Below are 7,492 nucleotides of genomic sequence, written 5' to 3'. Positions count from 1 at the left end.
AACTCTGGTTCATTTTGAGTGATATAAAAACGCCTGAATTTTCTTACAAGTGGTAGAGGAAGGAATAAAAAAAAACTGAGAGAAGTGGGCACACTGGAATATATATATTCCCTTTTTTTTTTTTCACCAGGTTTACTACTGTGGCTCAGTGCCTGCATAATCATGAATTCACCACTCCCAGTGGATCCTTTCCTTTCCTTTCCTTTCCTTTCCTTTCCTTTCCTTTCCTTTCCTTTCCTTTCCTTTCCTTTCCTTTCCTTTCCTTTCCTTTCCTTTCCTTTCCTTTCCTTTCCTTCCCTTCCCTTCCCTTCCCTTCCCTTCCCTTCCCTTCCCTTCCCTTTCTTTTCCTTTCCTTTATAGTGCTGAGAGAAACTGAGAGGGAAAGGGAGGGATAGAGCTGGAGAGAGACAGAGAAACATGTACAACACTGCATCACTGCTCATGAAACTTCTCCCTGCAGGTGGGGACAGGGCTTGAACCCAAGTCCTTGCACGATGTAATTTATGCTCTCTGTCAGGTGTGCCACCACCAGGATCCTTTTCCTCTCCTCTCAATTTCTCTCTGTCCTATCAAGTGAAAAAAGGAAAAACAAAAACAGAAAAGAAAAAAAAAAAGGCCACTGGGAGCAGTGAATTCTTAGGACAGACACTGAGCCCCAGCAACACCCTTAGTGGCAATAAAAAAAAGAAAAAATATGCATGGTGCAAGTGATGGACAATCAGGAGGATGCACCACTTAGGTCTCCCTTCAAGAAAGAATTTCTGATGACTGGGGATAAGATTCAGTGACAACACACAGGACTTTTATGTGTGAGACCTTGGCGTCAATTTCTATCTCTGGATATATCAGAGGGGTGCTCTGGCTGCTCTCTCTTTCACAAAAGGAAGAATTTCCAACTAGCTGCAATGAGAGCAATGACCTGGCAACTTCTAGCTGCAGCATCTTTACACCATGCCTCAGTTTGTGAACTCAGGTCATACTCTGCCTGAACATCCCTTAGATCCTAACTTAACATAGTGGAAGAGTTAGGGACTGACTGTCTAACATGTTTCTTCTCTAATTGGCAGTCTTTGTTTAGAGCTTACCACTGAGTTAACCAAAACTTTGTTAGATATATATTGTGTCCTGCACTACAAATCCACTGCTCCTGGAGGCCATTTTTCTTGCTCTTGTTGCCATTATTGTTATTGTTGTTGTTGTTGGATAGGGCAGAGAGAAATTGAGAAGGGAGGGGAAGACAGAATTGGAGAGAGAAAGACACCTGCAGACCTGCTTCACTGCTTGTGAAGTGCCACCCCCCTCCCAACCCCCCACACCCCATCCCACTCCCCTGCAGGGGGGGAGCCTGGGGCTTCAATCTGGATCCTTCTGCCAGTACTTGCCTTTTGCACCAAGTGCGCTTAACCTGCTGTGGACCAACCCCCCCCCCCCCCCCAGGTCATTTCTTCTTTTGTTTTGTCACCAAAGCACTGTTCATCTCTGGTTTATGGTGGTTAGGGGATTGAATTTGAGACTTTGGAGTCTCAGGCATGAGAGTCTGTTTGCATAACCATTATGGTATCTACCCTCTACCCCTTGAGTCATTTCTAATGACTGTCTCTCTTCATTTTTCTTTCACAAATGTGGTCTCCACATTGTGGCCCACTTTCCCTGTCCCATCCTGCTTCCTCCTCCTTTTCCTTTCATAGGCCTTTCATCCAAATCAACTCCTTATTCCAAATTAACTTATTATTATTATTTTTTTCCCAGAACATGACTCAGTTCTGGCTCATGGTAGTACAGAGATTGAATCTGGAATTTTGGAGCCTCAGGCAAGAGAGTCTTTTTGCTTTCTTTTTTAAAAACTTTAAAAAAAATCTTTATTTATTTGCTAGATAGAGACAGAAATTGAGAGGGAAGGGGGTGATAGAGAGGGAGAGAGACAGATACCTTCAGCACTGCTTCACCACTTGTGAAACTTTCCCCCTGTAGGTGGGGACCAGGGGCTCAAACCTGGGTCCTTGCGTACTCTAACATGTGCGCTCAACCAGGTGTGCTGCCACCTGGCCCCAAGAGAGTCTTTTTGCTTATCTACCCCTGCTCCTACTTATACTCTTAATTCCATTTTTTTTGTTGCCTTCTTCCCAAGGTCACCACAACGGAACTGTAGTCAATTGGCTTCTTTCTTCTTTCTTTCCTTCCTTTCACTCTCTCTCTCTCTCCTCCCCCTCTTCCTTCCTTTTTTAAAAAATATTTTATGTGTTTATTAATGAGAAAGATAGGAAGAGAGAGAGAGGACGAGAACCAGACATCACTCTGGTACATGTGCCACCCGAGATTGAACTGAGGACCTCATGCTTGAGAGTCCAGTGCTTTATCCACTGTGCCACCTCTGAAACCACTATTTTTATTTCTTTTACCAGAGCACTGCAAAACTCTGCCTTATAGTGGTGCAGAAGATTGAACCTCGGACTTCAGAGCCTTAGGCATGCAAGTATCTTTGCTTAATCATTATGCTATCTACCCCTACTTGTCAGCTGGGCTTTACCAGGGCCTGTTGCACCAGCAAGCTCTAAAAATCGAGTCCATAGAATGTGACCTGACCATTCTAAAATTATGGTCCTGATGCAAGGTGGAGGCACTGGGTCCCTATCTGTACACAATTCCTTCCAACACAGTAGTGGCCTTATAGTCAATGTTATCTCTGAGTCACACCAGTGCCACTTCTTCAGCTTTGCCTTTTATGACATTCGTGATGGGTGGTGTAGCATCATACCTTCATGTAGATTTCAGTGCCATGCTTCACCACCACTGCTACCTCCATCATCACTATCCAGGGCTGACAGATACTGGTGACCCTTCTTTTCACCAGCCACTGCTACTTCTGCCTTGAGGAATCTAGCCCAGAAGCCTGAAGAGATTAATGATAGTGAGGATGATGAAGATGGTGAGGATGAAGCTGCTAATTTATCTCAAGACTATAATAGCTCTCTATATAGAAAGCTCTCTCTATATAATAGCTCTATAATAGAAAGGAATTTCTCACTCACTGATAATCCTACAATGTCAGTCAACTCAGACTATAGTAAGGATTCTGAATACTGATGTCCCAGCATGGTCCTCATTGCTTTCAGTGCTTGCTTCCTGGAAGACACAACTGACAAAGATGGCTACAAAAGATGACTTCCATCCTGAGTGACTTTGAGATAGTAGCTTAAGCTCTCTGAGCTTCAGTTTTCCCAATTCTGTAAAATGAGAACTTCTCTCACTGAGTTGTAGAGGGTGGCTGGCAAATGCTAGAAGAAGAAGAGGGTGGCTTGACTATATGAGCTATCTAAGTTTTTTTTATTATTTTAAAAAATATTTATTTATTTCCTTTTTGTTGCCCTAGTTGTTTTTATTGCTGTTGTAGTTATTACTGTTGTTGATGTCACTTCAGAGAGAAATGGAGAGAGTAGGGGAAGACAGAGGGGGGAGAGAAAGACACCTGCAGGCCTGCTTCACCGCCTGTGAAGGGACTCCCCTGCAGGTGGGGGCTTGAACTGGGATCCTAATGCTGGTCCTTGCACTTTGTGCCAAGTGCACTTGCTTAACCCACTGCACTACCACCCAACTCCCTTCTTCTTCTTCTTCTTCTTTTTTTTTTTTTTTCCGGAGCACTGCTCAGCTTTGGCTTATGGTGTTTTAGGAGACTGAACCTGGGACCTTGTAGCTTCAGACATGAGAATCCGTTTGCATAACCAAATGCTACCTACACCTGCCCAAGATTTTTGTAATAAAAGAAAGAATATAAATAAAGTGTTTAGCAGACAATATTACACATTTAAAAGTCATTAGCTATTATGCTATGGAAGAGATAGGGCAGTGGTAGGTACATTCATTTGCCCAGCATTACCATAACTATCACCGTCTTCACTGGCAAGAAAAAAAAAAAGTACTGAATATGCCAAACCAAAAAGGCATAAATAGATTCCAAGCACAAATAACATAATGGCATCTAGAAATCCAATTTTGACATTAATACTTTAAAATAGAAACTGATGATTTTATAATGGGTGTAAATATATGTAAAGGTGTGCAAACTTTACTTAAAATAAATGAGGTAGAGTTTGTCAGAAACAGATTTAATTTAGTGGAAAGCAGACGTCATATGACGTTCATAGACACACAAGCGCCACAGGGGAGTGTGGGCCCTCCTTGAATTCGCCTCAAAGAAGTGAGCTAAATCTACACCTTAAGATGTGAAAAACAGTATACACTTCCCAGAGCTAAAAACTTGATTACAAGAGTGGGTAGTTTATCTTTCTGCAGTGAGTTGTTTTTTTTCTTCCTCCAGGGTTATCGCTGGGGCTCTGAATCCACTGCTCCAGGATTCCATTTTCTCCCTTTTGTTCCCTTTGTTGTTTATCGTTGTTATTACTGTCATTGTTGCTGGATAGGACAGAGAGAAATCGAGAGAGGAGGGGGAGAGAAAGACACCTGCGGACCTGCTTCACCGGGATGCCTCTGCAAGTGGGGAGTGGGGGCTTGAACCTTCCAGATCCTTATGTGGGTCCTTGAGCTTTGCGCCACTTGCGCTTAACCCACTGCTCAGCCGCCCGACCCCCCCCCCCCCCCTAGCGAGTTTTTATTTAGCTTTCAAAGGTACATTACTATGCTACAGCTCAGCTTACAATAATATGTGGTCTTATTTTAAAATTATCTGACTTCAGTCTTATGTATAAACATGTGTACATCTAATAGGGCTAAGTTGTTTTGTTTGTTTGTTTTTTGTCTCCAGAGTTATCGCTGGGGTTTGGTGCATGCACTACAAATGCACTACTCCTTGGAACCAGAAAAGACCTAGAATTGCCAAAACAATCTTGAGAAAAAAGAACAGAACCGGAGGCATCACACTCCCAGATCTCAAACTGTATTATAGGGCCATTGTCATCAAAACTGCTTGCTACTGGAACATGAATAGACATACTGACCAGTGGAATAGAATTGAGAGCCCAGAAGTGAGGCCCCACACCTATGGACATCTAATCTTTGACAAAGGTGCCCAGACTATTACATGGGGAAAGCAGAGTCTCTTCAACAAATGGTGTTGGAAACAATGGGTTGAAACATGCAGAAGAATGAAACTGAATCACTGTATTTCACCAAATACAAAAGTAAATTCCAAGTTGATCAAGGACTTGGATGTTAGACCAGAAACTATCAGATACTTAGAGGAAAATATTGCCAGAACTCTTTTCCGCATAAATTTTAAAGACATTTTCAATGAAACAAAATCCAGTTACAAAGAAGACTAAGGCAAGTATAAACCTATGGGACTACATCAAATTAAAAAGCTTCTTCACAGCAAAAGAAACCACTACCCAAACCAAGAGACCCCTCACAGAATGGGAGAAGATCTTTACATGCCATACATCAGATAAGAGTTTAATAACCAACATATATAAAGAGCTTGCCAGACTCAACAACAAGACAACAAATAACCCCATCCAAAAATGGGGGGAGGACTTGGACAGAATATTCACCACAGAAGAGATCCAAAAGGCCGAGAAACACATGAAAAAATGCTCCAAGTCTCTGATTGTCAGAGAAATACAAATCAAGACAACAATGAGATACCACTTCACTCCTGTGAGAATGTCATACATCAGAAAAGGTAACAGCAGCAAATGCTGGAGAAGGTGTGGGGTCAAAGGAACCCTCCTACACTGCTGGTGGGAATGTCAGTTGGTCCAACCTCTGTGGAGAACAGTCTGGAGAACTCTCAGAAGGCTAGAAATGGACCTACCCTATGACCCTGCAATTCCCCTCCTGGGGATGTATCCTAAGGAACCCAACACATCCATCCAAAAAGATCTGTGTACACATATGTTCTTGGCAGCACAATTTGTAATAGCCAAAACCTGGAAGCAACCCAGGTGTCCAACAACAGATGAGTGGCTGAGCAAGTTGTGGTATATATACATAATGGAATACTACTCAGCTGTAAAAAATGGTGACTTCACCGTTTTCAGCCGATCTTGGATGGACCTTGAAAAAATCATGTTGAGTGAAATAAGTCAGAAACAGAAGGATGAATATGGGATGATCTCACTCTCAGGCCGAAGTTGAAAAACAAGATTAGAAAAGAAAACACAAGTAGAACCTGAAATGGAATTGGCATATCGCACTAAAGTAAAAGACTCTGGGATGGGTGGGTGGAGAGAATACAGGTCCATGAAGGATGATAAATGACATAGTGGGAGTTGTATTGTTAAATGGGAATCTGGGGAATGTTATGCATGTACAAACTATTGTATTTACTGTTGAATGTAAAACATTAATTCCCCAATAAAGAAATAAAAAATAAACAAACAAACAAACAAAAACAAATGCACTACTCCTGGAGACCATGTTTTACATTATTTATTTATTTTTAATTAATTAATTTATTTATTTTTATTGGGGAATTAATGTTTTACATTAAACAGTAAGTACAATAGTTTGTACATGCATAACATTCCCCAGTTTCCCATATAACAATACAACCCCCACTAGGTCCTCTGAATCCTACTTGGACCTGTATTCTCCCCACCCACCCACCCCAGAGTTTTACATTATTTATTTATTAAAAATATTTATTTATTTATTCCCTTTTGTTGCCATTGTTGTTTTGTTGTTGTAGTTATTATTGATGTCGTCGTTGTTGGATAGGACAGAGAGAAATGGAGACAGGAGAGGAAGACTGAGAGGAGGAGAGATATAGGCACCTGCAGACCTGCTTCGCAGGATATGACCCCCTGCAGGGAGGGAGCCCTTGGCGAGGTCTGGGACTGGGATACTTGTGCTGCGGGTCCTTGCCCTTCGAACGATGTGTATTTAACCTGGTGTGCTACCGCTGGGTCCGCCTGGGCCAAGGTTTTCATGAGAGTAGGAAGAGCAATATTATTAGAAACTTTTCCCAAAAGGATAAAAGAATCTAGCTCAGAAAACAAACAAACAAACAAACAAACAAAAAACAGACAACTATAGTGATGATTATGCTGGTTCTAAGTCACATTGAAATTAAATGTATTATACAAGGCATTTATTAAAGTACTTATTACTTCTTTTGCTGAATCCTTCAGCTAGTGGAATTTTAAAAGACATGCAATCCGAAAATTTTACTTAATTATACTGTTCATTTGATATTAACAGGGAAACCAATCACTACAGTGCACTAACCCATGAGATAGAAATAGCCATCCTCTAGGAGAGAAGCTGACACCATTTTGTATTTAATTTGGTTATCTGACAGTCATGTCATTTTCTGCATGTATTATTTTCCAAATTAACTTTGAAGGTGCTTCCTTACTATAGATGGAAAATATGAGGATAATAATTTCTTTCTGTTAAGAATGTACTCCTGTTTTTTGATTAATGAATTCACAAATTTGTGCGTGATTTTTCTGAGGAAAAAAAACTGAAATCTTCTGGTCTAATCAACTGGAATGAAAATGATGGCCTTTTCTGTTTCTTTCCTTTAAAAATATTT

General features: G+C 41.2%; 1 pseudogene; it reads left to right on the top strand.

Annotated features, from left to right (window-relative positions):
• Positions 1–2,516: 2,516 nt before the first annotated feature.
• LOC132536257 (chromodomain-helicase-DNA-binding protein 8-like) lies at positions 2,517–3,084 on the top strand (annotated as a pseudogene).
• Positions 3,085–7,492: the final 4,408 nt, after the last annotated feature.

The sequence above is a fragment of the Erinaceus europaeus genome, unplaced genomic scaffold (assembly GCF_950295315.1).
Source record: "Erinaceus europaeus unplaced genomic scaffold, mEriEur2.1 scaffold_1099, whole genome shotgun sequence".
Taxonomy (NCBI): domain Eukaryota; kingdom Metazoa; phylum Chordata; class Mammalia; order Eulipotyphla; family Erinaceidae; genus Erinaceus; species Erinaceus europaeus.
The sequence above is the reverse complement of the archived record's forward strand: the minus strand, read 5'-3'. Positions and strand labels throughout refer to the sequence as shown.